The sequence below is a fragment of the Myotis daubentonii genome, chromosome 6 (genome assembly GCF_963259705.1).
Source record: "Myotis daubentonii chromosome 6, mMyoDau2.1, whole genome shotgun sequence".
NCBI classification, from domain to species: Eukaryota; Metazoa; Chordata; class Mammalia; order Chiroptera; family Vespertilionidae; genus Myotis; species Myotis daubentonii.
The window spans coordinates 82,799,517-82,814,601 of record NC_081845.1 but is presented as its reverse complement, the minus strand read 5'-3'; positions in this window follow the sequence as shown (position 1 = coordinate 82,814,601).

The following is a 15,085-nucleotide window of genomic DNA, read 5'->3' as shown; positions in this document are numbered from 1 at the left end:
TGTAATTATATATGTGTTTTCCGATGGTCTTAGGCATCCCGTGTGAAAGGGTCCTTCGACCCCCAAAGGGGTCGCAACCCACAGGTTGAGAAACGCTGTTTTAGAGTGATGTAACCGTGCTATATCTTGATAGTTGTGGTTGCATGACTACATGATACACTAAACACTGTAAGTTTTATTACATGTAAATTATACCTTGAGTCCTTTTTATAAGAGGAAGAAATTAATAATTACTTAACCCACACACTGTGACAAAGCCTTTCAGAATACCAGGTTCATGAGAATTAAGGGTGAAAAAGGGACTATATACCAGAAATTCTTAGAGAAGTTTTTTGGAAATACCAGGAATTCAGTGAATTCCTTAATTGTCTGTGTATCAGAACCACCTTTGGAATTTGTAAAATTACACAGATTTCACCTCAGAGATTCTAGTTCATTAAACCATGGCTACGTCTCAGGAATTTCTCTTTCTTCAATATTCACTAAATTATGGTGAAGCCCATTTAGGTTTAAAACTCCTTAGACATATAATTGCTGAAGTTCTTTCCAAACTAAACATTCCTGTACCTGCATAAAACTTAGCATGTACTAGTATGTGAACTTCTCTGGGGGGAAAAATCTTTACTTTTATTAACCCTAACCTACACTTAGCATTTCTTTCAGCTATAAATTTGGGTAACAAAACTCAGAAATATTAGCTGTTCCTGTGCTGCACACAGACATCTCAGATCAACATGATATTATAAATCATATTTCAGATTAGGAAGTATTTTGATATTCAGGTATGGTTGGAAATTATAGTAGCTATTGGAATTATCATTGTGTCTAGTTATAGACTATATTAATAAACATACATGCATCACAAATTATTTTAACATTTTGATAGTTGCATTTTAATAAAGTGAGTTTCCTATGTCATCTTTTGTGTTTTATTTTGTCAATTTAAAACCACTTTCTCTAGACAAGGTCCAGGGCTTCACTAGATGACCAACGGAGCCAATGGGACAAAACATTTAAGCACGTTCATGGTCAGTCTTCCTGACTTGAAGTACAATGGCTCCCCAAACTGCAGACACACCCATATTTAAATGAATGCGGAGGGGTGAAAACTAGTCTAAAATGCAAATGGTGACCGGGTTTTGGATTATCTAGGTACTTCTGGTGAGCAACACCCCTCTACTCAATCAGGTTTGGGCCAAGCTCACAGGTAGAGGGTAATAAGTTGGGTCTAGAGAGAAGTGTCTATCAATAGTTACACATTATGTGCCCGGGGGTAACTTCCTTCTTCTATTTCTAGAGAGTGACAAACAAAACAAAAGACATAAAAAAGAAACAGCCAAGGTTGTGAACTGAGTTCAAAGGCATTGGTTTGTAAAAGCAGCACATATTATGGAACACACACAAGTCCACACACTCACACACATGCACAAAACCAAACTGTAGGGATTAAGCTCTGTGGGAGAAGGACCCCATAATTTAGGTATGCTCTTTTAGGATACTGTATTTGACATTCTGTTCACAGCAGAGTGATAAACCCTGAGCTGTTTTTGTTTTGTTTCATTTGACTATATAAGATGTAAAAATAGTAAAAATGCTAGTAGAAATCAAGGATTTCTGGTCTAGGTACATGCCTGGGTTGCAGGCTGGATTCCTGGTAGGGGGCGTGCAGGAGGCAACTGATTGATGTTTCTCTCTCATCGATGCTTACTCTCCCTCTCCCTTACTCTCTTTCTCTCTAAAAAAATTTTTAAAAAAGAAGAAGGAGGAGGAGGAGGGAGAGGTGGAGGAGGAAGAGGTAGATTGGGCAAAGTGAAGGCATAATGACTATGCTTTGAAAAAGTGCCATGTCAGAGGGCATGATGGCACAGGGGTGAGATTCTAGGCTTTAGCCCGAGAGAGATGTGGGCTCTCGTGATTTCCAGCTAAGTGACACTAGGCCAGCTGCTAGCCTTTGTGACCCTATTTCTTCACCCATAAGGAAGGATTCCACCTACTGCATTGGTGCACGAGATGATTAAATGACATGTGGACACGAGAAAGGATTGAGAAGTCTTGATGGGAGAAAGCTTTCTCAAGATTAATTAAAACCAAATGATTCTACAAAAAATAAGGCCGGTTGATGGAGTAATAGAGATATGGCCAAATGACACAATATGTGACAAAGCAAGTAGTAAGATCCAGTAGACTAGGTATAAAACTGTTCACTGTAAAATTCTTTCAATTTTTCTTTATGTTTGAAAGTTTTCTAAATACAATGTTGGGGAGAAATCTAAAGGCTTTTTATACAGTGAGTGGCCTTGGGAGTCCAGATATTACTGCTTTTATAAAAATGTTAAGCTACTACATAGATTTTGAGATGTTTTTTCTACCATCAGAGAAACCTCTGGGACTGGATGGCAAGTAGCCAGCAGACATCAGATGGATTCATTGAGGTACAATTTGCATGCCATAAAATGCTCACATTAAGTGCATAATTTAATGATTTTTAGTAAACTTACAGAGCTATACAACTATTGCCATGATTCAATCTCAGAATACTTTTATCACACCAGAGAGCTCCATCCTGCCCATTAGAACCAGAATAATGTTTGACCAAATATATGGGTGCTCCGTGGACACATGAAATTAGCCATTGTCCGGATTAATAGGAAAGACAGTAACCGAGGCCACCATTTTATAAAGGGAGGATCAGAAGAAGCAGCTCCAAGGAGAGGCCATGGGACCTAAATTAAGTAAAAGCAAGAAGCTGTGGAGGAGGATCATCCCAGACAGAGGGAAGAGTAAGTGCAAAGTCCTGCACCTGGGACAGGTTTAGAATATTGGAGCTGCAGTGAGAAGCCACCATAGCTAGAGCGTGCCTCAGGGAAGGAGCTGAGGTTGGAGGGGTGGGCAGCAGGAGGCTGATGTTGACCTTGTGAGCCAGGGCAAGAACTGGGCACTTCATTTAAGGGTCATGGAAAATGACTGGAGTTTTGACATCTCTGACTACTGTGCTGTAGACAGGCTGTAGTGGGGCAAGGGTGGAAGTGGGGACACCAGTGACTGAGCTTATTGCTATAACTAGGCTAGAGATGACACCGGCTTGGGCTGTGGTGGCTGCCATGAAAGAGGTGGGAAGTGGCTGCGTATGGATGTACTTTGGAGAAAGAGTGGAAGGCCTGGTTGTAGAGCGAATGGACAGATTAATAGATACATTAGTAGAAAATAGACAAATGATCTGGATGTGCCCCATCAATCCTTTTCACAGACCTTGTGAAGACAATTCAGCTTTCACAGAGGGAAACCTTCTGCTGGCTGGCCTCTGTCAGCTGACTGTTTTCTGAATGGTTATGGATGTGCCTACACTTCTGGAATGTTGCTCTTGCTTTGTGCATCACTGTATGCCTCTGTCTGATTGCCAGGGAAGCTGTCTCTGCATACGCTGCCTTTATCATATTTTGGTAGCTCTGCTTTGCTTTGGGAGCTCTTTTTGGGTAGTTAAATATCATGAATGTGTTTGTTTTGTTTTGTCTTATTTTTTCAACAACTAACATGTTATTGGGGCATAATTTACATAAGTCAAATGCACAAAGCTTAAGCGAAAAGTTTCATGTGCGTACCTGTGAGACCTATGCCCATAGTTCATGAAAGTTCCCCCAGGCCCCTCTCCAGCCAGTCTCTCCCATCCCTGTCCCACCCAACCTCTGTTCTGATTTCTGTCACCATGATTTAATTTGGCCTCTTTTTAAAGTTCATGTAAGGAAATTATTACTGTGCATTCTTAAGTTCCTGGTCTGTTTCATTCAACATAATGTGTTTGAGATTGTGTCAGTAGTTTGTTCCCTGGATGAATACAGTATGATTCGCTTATTAATTCACCACTTAATGGACATTTGGGTTGCTTCCATTATGATTAAAACTGCAACGAAGCATTATTTACAATATCCAAGATGTGTAAACAACCTAAATGTCCATCAACAGATGAATGGATACACAAAACATGGTATATACACACAATGAATAGTATTCAGTCTTAACAAGGAAGGAAATCCTGCCATATCCAACAACATGGATGAACATGGAGGATATTATGCTAAGGGAAATAAGGCAGTCACAGGAAGGCAAATACAGCAGAATTCCCACTTATATGAGATATTTAAGAGAGCCAGACTCATAGAAGCAAAAAATGGAATGGTGGTTGTCAGGGGATGGGGAGAGGGGGAAATGGGAAGTTGCTATTCACTGGGAATTAAGTTTCATTTATGCAAAATGAATAAATTTGAGAGATCTGTAGTATATTACAACTATAGTTTATAATACTATGTTTTGTTAAAAGTGTAGGTCTAATGTTAAATTTTATTATTACAATAAAAGCTGCAATGAACATTGAGTACGTGACTTTGTCTTTACACATATTTTGACTTCTCTTTGGTAAATACTTAGGAGTGGAATTGCTTGGTCACAGGGTAGGTCTATGTTACACTTTATCAGAGTTTTGTTTTCAAGTTAGTTTTCATGCAAAAGCCTTTAGCTAGGTATGTCCACTTAAAGACTTTCACCATTGGACCTTAGAAGGAAAACAACATTTGGTGATAATGATGAAGATAAAGAGGATGAAGAGGAGAAGGATAGGAGGATCATGGTGATGGTTGTGTTTTTGTAGTACTTACCATGGCAGCAGCTTTATGTGTGTTAAGTTACTAACCCCTTATACAGTACACAGAGGTAGGTAGTATTATCCTCATTTCACAGTAGAAGAAACTGAGGCTCAGAGAAGTTAATTAATGTTCTCAAGGTCATTGACACCCATATTGAAAAGGCCCATGTGTTCTTTCTATGAATCCAACAACCTCATATAAGAAGTCCTTCTCATGGACATCGTCTCTCACACCATCTCCTGATGCCCTGACCAGCCTCTGCATGGCTGCTTTGCCTTTCAAGAGAATTTCTGAGTCTTCCTGGGATCCACTTAGCTTGGCAGATGCTCTCTGGTATCTGAAGTGCTGACCTAATGCCTGCCTGCCTACAGGGTCCCTTTGACTATCAATTTGTTTTTTCTTCCCCATGACCCTCCCTCCACTAAATCTTCCAGTTCCTTTTTCTACCTTTCCTGTATCCCTATTAAACTTGTCCACCCCCTTCGCCCCCACCATCTCCATCACCAAGCCCTGTTATAGTTTACCCAAAGCCCATAAAGGGACATCCTTGGATCAACTTCTCTCAGTCAGTGGTTAGAAGAACCTTCTCTCCATACTACTTATTTGTTCTCCAAAGTACTTTTTTTGTACAGAATTTTACCTAGAATAATTTTTATAATGAAAATATTTGATTCAGTGGTTTTATTTTGATTAAGTCACTATGTAGCATAAAAGGAATAAGGCAGTTGAGTGCAGACTATTTATGTGGGATATTTCTTCTAAATGATGGGAATTTCAAGCAAATACATTTCAAAGAGAAAGGTGTATTTTTTATGATTTCATTTTACCTTTTTTCTCCTAAAAATATCTAATTAATACACATCATGAGTCCTGATTTTTCAGCAACAAACTTCTGTTTAATAACAATAGATTACATTTAGATAGTGTTTCAGATCACTTTAATATACTTTATTTTTATTTCCATAAAGCCCTCGAGGTAAATCAAGCAGAAGTAATTGTACAAGGGATAAAATAGGAATTTGGTAAGTTAAGTGATTGAGGATTTTCTATAGTAGTGAATAGAATCTCAAGTGTAGCTCCATACAAATTTCATGTATTTCATCACTCCAATATCATGGGTAAAATCACAAATTAACCCTTTGTGGAGATACTTCTTCTTTAACAATGGAAGTAAATTTGTACTAACAATTACCTTTTGAAACATCTAAATAAGTTACAGGTACATTTTAAATCACTTAAAATCTGTGCTGGCTGGAATTTCCCTGAGATTTATGAGAACTATTTCTGTGACACCAAGGCTCTGTACAGATGTCCAACTCACTAGAAAGTGGCGCCCTCTTGTGGACCATATAATACCAAAGACAGATTTCAGTTGGAAAACAGTAACCCTCACCAATATGCACACTGAATCCCTAGCTTTGAATTATGAAAGCAAATAAAATCTTAAAAGTGGATGGTAAGTTTATTTAAGACATCAGTGAACCTTAGAATTTGAGATGTTACATCAACAAGATGTGACATCATTTTCCAGATAAGGAAACCAAAGCTCAAAGAAGTAAGTTGTTCTCAAATCATCAAACACCACAAAGCTGAGATCCGAGTACATATTTAAGATCTTTTATAAAAGCAGCATTAACACGCTGATTGTCTATAAAAGACCACGTAGAGCTACATGTCAAGAGAAGTACATACATGTAGTATGGCAAATATAAAAATGTCTGATAACCCCTTATTGTTGTGTATTCCTTAAGCATTCTTGAAGTTTCTCACCCTATGCAGAGTGAATCGGTGGGGAGGTTAGTCGGGAGGCTGATGCAGTCCCAGAAGGGGAAGTTGATACTGATCTGGGATGAGAAGGGGCTATTGGGAAGTGAAGGGTTTTTGAGAGTTGTTTATGAGGGTGAATCCAACAACTTGAGATTGATTGTGATGAGAGGGAAGAAGCAAGAATGGTTCCTAATTATCTGGTTTGGGACAGGGGATATGAGTGAAGAGCAAGCTTGAATGAATAAATGATGGCTGAAAAAATTCATAACTGGACTGTCTACATGTTGTTGGTTTTTTAGGATTGGGACACATAGTTGAACTCCTGTGATTCTGTGTGTGTGTGTGTGTGTGCGCATGTGCGCACATATAGATATTTATTTGATAGCAAGGGGATTAGAGAGAGTCCAGGCCTGGCTCATAAATGTTGGTGAGATTTAAAAATGAAAAATTCAAAGGCATAATGGAGCTTTTTCTTCTCTGTCTTATTTTCGCCAGTAAACGTTCATAATGCCCCAGTTTTAAGACATAATTACAAGATAATTAAGTAGCTCTAAATTATATAATAAGTACATTTAGTTTAATTATGATCACTTATTGGTTCCATCTTTGTAACATAATTGCATTGGTGAACAACTGATGAGGCCTGGCTGGTCTCTTTACTCATAATCTAGGTAATTAGACTCATGTTCTGAAAATTTCAGGTGGTCTATACCTTTGGGAAGGGGGCTCCATGCCAAATTCCTTGGCTTAAAATATCATTCTTCCTAGGGGTTCAGAATTTCATAGGGGATGCCAAAGAAGAGAAAAGACTTTGGAACATTGGTCAAATATTCTTTGATGCTGGGTTTTCAGGAACTGAAACAGACGATAAAGGACATGCCGTAGGGCCCAGAAGGGCTGAACAGAGCATCTCAAGTCACGCTTGAAAGACAGCCTCTAGTTTACCCTCCTGTGGAATCAGGGAGATAAAACTGATATAAAATAGGCTGTGCCAGAAGACAGATCAATTTAAATGTTAATTACCTCTTGTACAACTTATTAGCCTTGACAGTTTTCTCATCTATAGCATAGATGATGGTGATGTTACCCATGTGGTACTAGCCTGCTTGAGCTACTATAACAAAATACCACAGACCGGATGGCATAAATAACAGGCACTTATTTTGTCACAGTTCTGGAGCCTGGGAAGTCTTAGCTCAAGATGCTGGCAAATTTCTGGCTGGTAGATGGCTGCCTCTTGCTCCTGCCTTACATGGCTTTTCCTGGGCACGTGCACATGGAGGGAGAGAGTGAATTCTTCAGTGTCTCTTCTCATAAGGATCAAGGCCCCATCCTTATGATTTCATTTAACCCCAATTATTTATTTAGAGGCCCAATCCTCAAACGGAGCCAGTCTGGTGATTAGGGCTTCAACATATGAAGTTTGGTGGTAGTTGTGGTGGTGGTGGTTGTGGGGAGGGCAACACATTCAATCTGGTTTGGGACAGGGGATATGAGTGAAGAGAAAGCAACATAAGGTTGCTAAAAACAGGCTCTGTCTGGTTGTAGCAAAGGATAACAAAAGTGGAATTCCTTGGTCCCTTAAGAGACCTGTCATGTCTACTATGTTCATAAGCATTATTCCATTCGAAGGGTCTACTATAGGAAACTAATATTTGCCACTCTTGCTAAATACATTATTATTTGTATCACAGCATCTAACAAAGGATGAAAGAATGGACATTGCTTTGTGCATGTTATTAGTTTAAATATCCGTCACTTTTGTGTTGTTTTGCCTTTTGTAAACCACCAAAACCATAGTATTTTGTTTCCTTTTTAAAGAGTTAATTTCTACATTATTACTGTCCTTGGCTAAAGGAGTTCAAACTGCCTTTACATTTCTGCAACATGCTTTCAGATAGTGGTGGGGTGTGGGTGGGGGGCAGTTGAAGATCTTTTGCAATTGTATTTCTTTAAAAAATAATAAAACAACTCAGTACATTTTTTTTAAAAAAAATATGTTTTTATTGATTTTTTTTGAGAGACAGGAAGGGAGAGGGATAGAGGGATAGAAAAACATCAGTGAGAGAACACTAATCAGCTGTCTCCTGCACGCCCCCTACTGGGGTTGAGCCGGCAACCTGGGCATGTGCCCTGACTGGAAATGGAACCATGACCTCATGGGTCAGCACTCAACCACTGAACCACACTGGCCAGGCCAACCTAGTGCATTTTCTTCTCAGCAACTCAGCAATTCTTCTTATTGGAATTTGTTCTAAGGCAATAACCTGAGAAACATATAATTGCAAATGTAATATGTTTACTGTAGCATTGTCTGTGCTAAGCAAAATCAGCTGAAATCAACTCTACATTCTCAACACCGGCTTGATTAGTTAAACCCAGTATACTCATTGAATGAAATTATATGTCATCACTGATGAGCATGTTGTTGATGAATATCTATCAACATGAAAAAACATTTGCAAGTGAGGCTATAAACCAAATGTAACCAACATTTTTATGAAGAAAAATAGACATGGAGGAAAATCTAGGAATATGTCAAATTTATTAGTAGTGATTATTTTGGGTAGTAGGATTAAAGTTAGCATTTTTCCTACTGTTTTCTCCAATGCTTCTTTTCTTTTCTTTTTTTCTTTTTTGTATTGAATAACGATTAATTGTGAATATAGAAAAACTTAATAAACATTTTTTTTAAAGATGAGGCTTCCAAGGACCCACAGTGTTTTTGGTGAGGTTGTGCATTGGTGAAAGCCTGCTGGGGAGGGTCGAGAACTGATGAGCATTCTCAAGAGGAATAATGTAGGAAAAAATAAATCACATTTCATCTCAATGGCTCCATGAAAGCTCTAGTAGTCAAAATTTCAGTGGATAAAGATTTACATGACTATAAAATATGCATATATAAATAAAAAATGGAAGAAATCAATGTGTGTCAAGAGCAGGATTCATTGGAAACAGCCCCAAAGCCCATCAGTAGATGAACAGATAAAAAAGCTGTGCTACATTTACACAGTGGACTACTATGCAGCTATGAAAAAGATGGAGCTCTTAACCTTTGTTAAGATAGCATAGATAGACCTGGAGAGAATTATGCTAAGTGAAATAAGCCAGTCAGAGAAAGACAGATACCACATGATCTCACTTATCTGTGGAATCTGATGAACCAAAAAACTGATGAACAAAATAGAAACAGAGGCATGAATACATAGAACAGGTCATCAGTGACTGACAGTCTCGCTTGCATGTTTCTGCCAAACCATGCTCATTACTGTGTGATACGTGGCATTGTTTTGGAAAGTGGCTGCCACGGTTGTCTACCCACTCCCACCACTGGTATTGGAAGAAGAACTTATGTTTAAAAATCTGACTCATCATGTGAATGAATGTAAACTGTTACTAATTCGGAAAGCCTTAGCTAGCCTATTTACTTTCATCAATTACCCCTAGAATTCCCAACAGTGACCCCACACTGGCTGTCCTATTACTCTGTCCTTATGGTAACTCACAGTCCTGTCAAAGTGTCAGACAATGTAGCTGGCCCTGAAAGGAGCTGCTGGCCACGTGCGTAAAAGAATCAGCTGTAGCACAAACAATTCTGCAGTTTTCAAAGGAAAATGGATTGCAATTGTCATTTGTTTCCTAAGAGGGCTGAGCCTCTTGTACTTTGGATCAAGTTACATGTGTGACTTACCATCATCTTGCTTCCATTACATGACCTCAAAACTTCTCCCAGGACAAAGAAAATCCCCAAAACAAGCAACACTCGTTCTTTCTCCAATACCACTTCTTCCTGAAGAATTTCATCCGCCCATGCTTGCCTCACCATCAACCCCAACTGTCGCTTTGGCGTTATTCTCTATAACTAACACTGTCTCCCTCTTTAAAAACACTTTTAGGATCCAAGAATCCTTAGATGACCTGGAAAGTCTTTATATCTAACCATTAAGCATCCCTTTTGCAATTTAAGCCTTTTTCCTTACTTCAGGGACAGTGGTGTTGAGATACATTTCTAGGCCCAAAATGGAGCCACTCCTGCTCAAGGTGCCCCATCAGCAAACGAGGTTTTATGATCCTGTTAATGCTCTGCTTGGTCAGAAAGGAAGTACACCCAGTCAGCCAATTCGCAATCGCCAAGACAACTCCGGGATTTATACTGCACTTATTTCCTTGTTCCTTCATCTATCTAAATAATGTAAATAAGACTACATCTACACTCCAGCTAGTCATGTCCTGTGCTATGCTGCTGCTTCTAACTCTCTATAAAACTCATCCACACTCCCTCGGACAGAGTTCTTCACTCCCCAATCCATGGATTGTTTCCTCTCATTACTCGACTGTGTTAGTTTTGTCATTTGATAGTGGAGACTTCTTCCTCTTTAGAATCACGTTTCCATCCCTTCTCTCACCAATCCTTATGTGTTTAGTCTTCCCTCCCAGATGCTCTGGTCCAACTTGGCATCTTGGGCATTGACCCTTGTAATTAGCAGAGGTTAGAGACTTTTCCTGAAATCAGAGGGTGATCTTGCAGCTCTCAGATCCAAATTGAGTTAGCTTCAATTTCAAGTGCTCTAGGAGGGTTCAGTAAGTAGAAGGAGGATTGGCAAAAAAAAAAACGAAGCCTCTGGTTTGATTCTTCCCCATACCATGAAAGATGGCCACACTGGGGCAGATACAGAAAACAAAACGAAATGTGGACCTTGCCCTGCAGAATGAATGCGTCACTGCCTTTTATCTGCAAAGCCATATGCCCTTTAAACCTAGAATTTAAGGCTCTGGTCTTATTCCCTTGACACTTGATGTCCTGGGACAAGAAGTGCTTAAGATTGCAAATAACTGGTAACTAATTAACAATGAAGATCACAAAACAAAATCACCAGGGGCAAGCTGTGCCTGCTGAGGAACTATGCTCCCAGCAGCAGCGGTTCAGAGGTTCGCTGAGCAATGTGTGTGCTGCGGAGCTCCCTGTGCTTGTTGCCTGTCCTTTACCAGGAGCCAGTAGGTGTGGATTAAAAAGCCACGTTTCCTGAGTGCTTCCTTTGTTTCTGGGACCTATACTGCACATAGCTTATCTAATTGAATCCTTACATTAGCCCCATGATGTAAGCACCACTATTCATTTCACACATGGAAAGCAGATGTTCAAAATGCCACAGCCAGGCAATGGTAGAGGTGGGATTTCAGTTCCTGACATCTGACTCCAAAGCCATCATTGCAGTATATTGTTCAGATCTGTTTTAGAGGGAAAGATAAAAGCAGATCTGGAGGGAGGGCGAGTGGAGAGAATGAAACAGCCCGGCTACTGCCTGTTTGAGATACTAACACCTGAGATGTAGTAGAGAGCCAGTGTGGGGGTGGAGGAAGTGTTCCTCTAGTCTCCTGGGTTCTTTCGGCTGGTCCAATAATTAAATCGACAGGAGACAGATTAACAGGAGAGTGAAATTTAATTACACACGTGCACATGGGAACCCTGCACACATGAGCAAGTCAAAGACCCACAGACATGAGAGGTGCCAAGACAGAAAGGGAAGTGAGGTCTACATCCTGAGCTAAGGGCACAGATGTTCAGTAATTAGCTGATTGCCCTGCCATATAGATAGGTCAAACAAGGTACCTCTGATCATCTCTTAAGATGGGCAAGGCCCCTAATTCACATTCTTTAAGGGAGAGGTAAACGTTTCTCATGAGCGTGCAGGGACTCCATTGCCTTCAGCTCAAAATAACTCACCTGCCAAAGCGGTACATTTGGGGGAGGACTCCCCTGAATCCTCACACAAGAATATTGCCTTTTTCTTTAGGAAACAACACAACAGAGTCTTAAACCCTACTTCCTGGTCTCCAGAGTTAACAGATATTCATTTCTGTCAGGATTATTTCAGAACTTGGAAAAAAAGTAAATAATGCATTCAAGGAATAAAACTCTCCTGCGTTTTTCCGTGTTTTAAAATTATTTCATTAAAATTGATGTTTGTCAAGTCTCTCCCCACCAATTTTTTCAAACCACAAAGATTGTACTCGCTAACCGAAACCTAAGCCATTTTAACTGTCGAGCAAGTTCAGATTTGGAAAACACTGGTGGCTTCCAGTGGTTAGAGAGGCTGGGGCATGATGCTCTGCACCCTCTTCCACAGCCTCACACAAGAGCTGTGATAAAGCAGAAGTCAGCACAGCCCTCCTCTGCCCATCGGAAGCTGGCCCCCGCTGTCAGGCCTCCTGTGTTAGCTCAGGAAGCCACACTCTCTGCCTCCACAAATGCTTTTCTGACAGGAAGTGCTCTTCTGATAACAAGGGGCCCACCTGCCCTGGTAATAAGGTGGAGACGTGCAGGCTCTGGACCTTGAGGATTGCTCTGACAGAAAGATTTTTATACCTCACGCACGCAAGAGCAGGAGTGTGTGTGATGAAATGCAGTACTGTGTGCTGGGGCAGGCAGAGCCCACGGTGTGTGCACATCTCCCCCCGTCTCTGTGTTCAGTGGCTTAGTGTTGGCAGCTTGCAATGGACCCTGGTGGGAGTATTACACCCTGGAAATCCGCAAACACTATAGGGCTGTTTTCTCAGAGAGCTGGTTGTTAAACATTCATCTGCAATATGACTGAATATACCCCATAATGTTTTTTTAGTATAAATATATTTTTCCAGTTCTTTATTATTACACACACAATAAAATACCATAGGTATTTTATGCACCTATGTGTGAATTTATTTAGGGTATATTCCTGGAAGTGGAATTTCTAGCTTATAAACTATGCACATTTCAATTTATTAGATAGTTTTGAATTTTGTCCCATCAGTATAAGATTTTTTGTTTTCTCACATTCATGTCAATACTTGGAATTATCAGCCTTCTTCATTCATGCCAATTTGAGGTCAAGGATGTTTCATTGTTATTTCAGTTGATATATTTCTGATTGCTTGTGAGATTGAACATCTTTTTATGTGTTTATTGTCCATTTGAGTTTTCTCTTTTGTGAATTTTGTGTGTATATTTTTCCTCATTGTTCTTTTAGGTAATCTCTCTCTCTCTCTCTCTCTCTCTCTCTCTCTCTCTCTCTCTCTCTCTCTCTCTCTCTCCCTTTTTCTTATTGATTAGTAGGAATTCCTCTATGTACTTTGGCTAATTCACCCTTGTTCAGTTATATGCAGTATCAATATCTTCTTCCACCTGTGACTTGTGTTTTAACTATGTTGTGCTTTTGTCATAAGGAAGTTTAAATTTTGATATAGTCAAATTTATTATGATTTCTATGTGTGTGTTTTTCATGTTTAAATCATCTTTTCTGACCTCAAGATTAAAGGCAGTTTCCTCTACTTTCTTTTTAAAGAAAAGTTTAGATTTTGATAAGACATCTTTAACCCACTCAGAATTTATTTTTTGTGAATGTGAGAATTTTATTTTTCATAGAGAAATGCTATTGTCCCAAAGTCATTATTTAAAAAAACATATTTTTTGTATTGATTTTTTTTGTTTCTCTCATATATGAACTCTCCATATGTGTTTGCTTCTGTTTTGATATTCTATTCTATTCTATTCTATTCTATTCTATTCTATTCTATTCTATTCTATTCTATTCTATTCTATTCTATTCTATTCTATTCTGTGGATCCATTCTTCTTCTTCTTTTTTTCTAAAATATATTTTTATTGATTTCAGAGAGGGAGGGAGAGGGAGAGAGAGATAGAAACATCAATGATGAGAGAGAATCACTGATTGGCTGCCTTCTGCACACCCACTATTGGGGCCCCAAGCCCACAACCCAGGCATATGCCCTTGACCAGAATCGAACCTGGGACCCTTCAGTCTGTAGGCCAATGCTCTATCCACTGAGCCAAACCGGCTAGGGCCATTCTTCTTTTTTTTGACAATATCACACTTTCTACCATCCTATCTAATAAAAAAGAAAAATGGTAAGTGGCGTACGACGATACCCTTTTCATTGGCTAATCAGGGCTATATGCAAATTAACTGCCAACTATGATTGGCAGTTAACTGCCAACTAAGATTGGCAGTTAACTGCCAACAAGATGGCGGTTAATTTGCATATGTAGGCACAATGCAGGGAGGCGAAAGGGAAAGCAGGAAGAAGCCCCCTGCCACTGACAGTGATCGGAAACCCAGGGGGGAGCTAAGAGCTGGGGGGAAGGGCAAAGGCGGCCCTGGGGCCGCCTTTGCCCTGCCCCCCAGCCATGATCGGAGAATCAGGTGCCTTTGCCGCCCTGGCCAGTGATAGCAGGAAGTAGGGGTGGAGCCAGCGATGGGAGCTGGGCACGGTCGAAGCTGGCAGTCTCGGGAGCTAGGGGTCCCTTGCCTGGGCCTAAAGCGGAGCCCACGATCGCGGGGCCGCTGCAGCTGCGGGTCCCCGCTGCCCGGGCCGGACGCCTAGGCCAGAGGCGTTAGGCCTGGGCAGGGGTGGAGCCTGCAACCGCGGGGAGTTGGGGGTCCCCTGCCCGGGCCTGACACCTCTGCCAGAGGCCTCAGGCCTGGTCAAGGGGCCGATCTGGTGATTGGTGATCGGAGGGTGATGAGGGTCAACTCCTCTGGCTGAGGCATCAGGCCTGGGTGGGGGGCGGAGCTGGGGATTGGGGGGATATGATGGTCCCCTTGCCCAGGCCTGAAGCCTGGGTCAGAGGCGTCAGGCTTGGGCGGGGGGTGGAGCAAGCAATCAGAGGGAGATGGGGGTCCC